The sequence below is a fragment of the Urtica dioica genome, chromosome 8, assembly GCF_054948205.1.
Source record: "Urtica dioica subsp. dioica isolate 48M chromosome 8, U.dioica_male_clone48M_v1_H2, whole genome shotgun sequence".
NCBI lineage: Eukaryota > Viridiplantae > Streptophyta > Magnoliopsida > Rosales > Urticaceae > Urtica > Urtica dioica.
This window is the reverse complement of record NC_142763.1, coordinates 27,787,352-27,791,348: the sequence shown is the minus strand read 5'-3', so window position 1 is coordinate 27,791,348 and position 3,997 is coordinate 27,787,352.

Genomic DNA, 3,997 nt, shown 5'->3' with positions numbered 1-3,997 from the left:
GAACGCGAAGGAACCGCTGCCGTGTCGTGAAACCGGATGGAATCCGGTCGAACCGGACCGAAACCCTCCAACTCGGTTCTCGTTTTTTGTATAACTAGGTTGCTAGGGATTTCGCGAAACCCTATCTTCCCGAGTCTAAGAACAGTGATTCCCGTCCCATCCGAAATCCTCTTCTCCTCTTCTTCATTTGCTCAAATCCCGGCCGGATTTCGAGATTTTTGTCGTCTTTGGTGTGCGTCCCGCCGGATCCCTCTCAACCCAAGTCAAATTTGCCTAGATTTCGGGGAAACCGAGAGGTATCATCCGAGGGTTTCGTGTTTTTAGATTTTTTTCAATTTTTTCATATGAATTGATGATTATTGTGATGATATTGTTGAATTTTAATTAATTTCGAGATTATTTTTTTATTGTGATGGTGATGGTGTTGAAATGTTGAATTAATCTTCATTAGATTATGAATTGATGATTATTGTCATGATCAAGTTGAATTAAAATGTTGATTAAAATTAATTTGATGATTATTGTGAGGGTTATGGAATTTAAATTAATTTGATGATTATTATGGTGATTTGTGAATATGTGGAATTGAAATGATTATGATTATGAAGTATGGTGTCAGACCCGGCATACAAGTATTGTGACCCCGTCGAAGGACGACCGCGTGCACACAAATGCAAGTTTTGCGGGCACATTAATGGCGGTGGTGGAATCGCTCGTGTGAAGAACCACTTAGCGAACGTGGACAAGTCCAAAAGCGTGAGGTTATACGACGAAGTTCCTCTTGAAGTAAAAGCGGAAATGCAAGAGTTACTCCACGGGAACTCTCAAAAGAAAAAGCAACGTAAGAGTTTGGGTGAGTCGATACGAGTCAACCTTCGAAAAAGTCTAGGGAGAGTCGAGACTCAGATGAAGACGTAGACGAAGAGCAGAAACTCCGTCGGATAATGAAGAGGTCCCGAGAAGCACAAGCAGCCGAACAATGGCGGAAAGAACGTGAAGGTCCCGGTGGATCCTCCAGGACTCCTGAGCTAAGAAGATCTACTACGACTGCACCGTCATTGTACCAAAGCAATAGTGCGCGCCAGAGAAGGGTGGACGAATCGCAACTCGGTATCAAGAAGAGGTTGGCCAAAGTCATCGGCCGATTTTTCATTCATTCGCAAGTTGTTGCAAACAAGACACTTGACCATCACTTCCTGAACATGATTCATGTTTTCGGTGAAGTTGGTAAGTAAAAACTTTTTATATCGCTTTTACAAGTATAAATTGCAATCTCGTATATTTAATATATTGATCTTATTTAATTGTAGGACCGAATGTCCCGGTGCCCAACCCGAAAGACATTCGCGGTTGGAGCCTCGACGAATAGATACGAGACATGCGAGCTTATGTCGAAGAACAAAAGGTAAGTGGCAGACGTACGGATGCACCATCATGGACGATGGTTGGACGAGACCCACGAGATTAAGCATAATAACATTATGGCTTATTATGGTGGGCCGGCTGTCTTCCTGAAGTCAATTGACGCGTCCGACAAGATCAAGAGTGCGGAGTACCTCATCGGGATACTCTCCGAGGTGATTGAACAAGTGGGACCCGAGAACGTCGTACAGATCGTCACCGATAACGGGTCTAATTACAAGTCTGCGAGAGAGAAGTTGATGAAGAAGTACAACTTGTACTTGACCCCTTGCGCCGCATATTGCCTAGACCTGATGTTCGAAGATATCGGGAAAAGGCCAAGTGTCGATAACGTGGTGAAAGCCGCTCGGCAGACGATCAAATTCATCTACAATCACGGCTCTGTTTTGTCCAAGTTAAGAGAGACTAGTACGGGTGAAATTGTGAGACCCGGGGCGACAAGGTTTGCGACCAACTACTTGGCTCTCAGAAATCTCCGAGCCAAAAGATCACCCCTTAGGAACCTCTTCACCTCTTAATGGTGGGAGGATTTGAAGTTGTCGTCCTCACGAGAAGGGAAATAGGTTGCCGACAATGCTTTACAAACCCGTTTTTGGCAAGGTGTCGACGACGTATGTGCCATATTCGAGCCCATGTACACGTGTTTACGACTAGTGGATTCGGAGGTGCATCACACCATGGGGTTGTTGTAATATGTTTTCAATGAGATGCGAAAGCGGTTGAAATCACTTCACGGACATCATTGGGTCGTAGACATCATCGACAACAGATGGAACAACCAATTAGGCCACCCGTTACATGAAGCAAGTAGCCTATTTTTTAAAATTATAATATTATAATTATGTCCCTAACATTATTTTAAATTATGTGCAGTTTTTTTCCTTAATCCAAACTTATAGTACAACAGGGAAATCCATAAGGATAGTATCCATATGGCCTCGGTGACCAAGGTGTTCGACACTCTACACACCAACGAAGATTCATCGATGTTGACAAGTGAGTTGTTGTCATTTCGAGATATGCGAGGTGACTTTGGACATAAAAGTGTAATGTCTACTAGAGCACCATGAACACATGTACAATCTCATGAAGATGTTATTCAGGTTTTGTTCACTTATTAATTACATTCGTATTGACTGCAGCTACGTGGTGGGAACTATACGAGAATCATACACCTATACTGCAGAAGCTGGCAATGCGAATCCTATTGCAAACGACGTCCTCATCTGCCTGTTAGAGGAATTGAAGTACGTTTGCTTTGATCCACACGAAGCAAATGAACCGTTTGGCGCACTCAACACTTGACAAACTTGTCTTTGCAAGCTACAACATGAAGTTGAGCTTGAGAGACAAAAGAGCGAGGTATGCAGACGAAATGGAACCTCTCGATCATCTTGATATCATTGAAATGGCTTTCGATAGATCAAGCGCGGATAATGATGGCGACGATGAGTTTTACCGTTGGATCGATCTGGTCCACATGTTTGGTGCTGACAACTTGCCCGATCCTTTGGCGGAATCTCATGCTCGGACAAAATGAATAAACGTCGAACAAGTTTTGAGTGAAGAGGTCGGAGTTGATACCCGTGATCATGATTCCGGTGATAGCGGTAATCACTCAATTTACTCTCGACTTTATTGTTTCAATATTTTATGGTTCGAATGATTGTGTGTGGCAGAGGCAGGTGGTCATGGAGGCCATCAATATAGAAATGGCGGCTCGTCACACGGGGGTAGCGGGTCACCACACGGGGGCGGCGAGTTTCAATACGCGGGCGGGGAGGAGGATCTCAATATGGGGTGGCGAGTTTCAATACGCGGACGGGGAAGAGGATCTCAATATGGGGGCGGCGGGTCTCAATACCAGGGCGGCGGGGGACAATACGGGGATGAGCCATTCAATCCGTTCCTTTTTGCTCCGGGAAGTGGAGGGAATCAAGGTGGGAACCAAAGAAGTATGAACGATGCGATCTCAATGTCGGGTAGTAATGACGTTGATATGTTGACTTAAGAATTTGGATTGTTCTCTATTACACCCGACAACTCTAAGACTGATTATCCACTGCCAACGGCGTCATACGACATTTACGAGAACCAGTGTTACTCGTCCTACCCTTACGTCTTCGTCCCCGTAATACCCGTAATCCCAGTGGAAGACACACATGAGTCGTACAATGTCTACGGTCAAACCCATTTCACACATTGGGAGGACGGATGTTCTCCGTACTCGCGGCCCATTAGTCTTAGCCAGGAGTCCTACGATTATCACTTCCCTACATGGATGAACACATATTCTAGTTCCATGACGTGGTACCAGTATAACATGATGCTGTATGATCAACCACGCCGCAGATCTAGGCCGCGCAGATCTCAACCCCCGAGACACTCCACTTATAATTAGTGTATTTCATCGTACGTGTTGTAATAAATTTATATTCTAGTTACGGTACTTTTTTTAAGAACTCAGTTTATGTTTGGTATGAACCTTTGACGTTTTAAGTTTGAACTATGAAAAATATGTTTATTATTGCAAAATATTTGTCTGAATACCCTTCGGTTTCCTACATTTTTATCG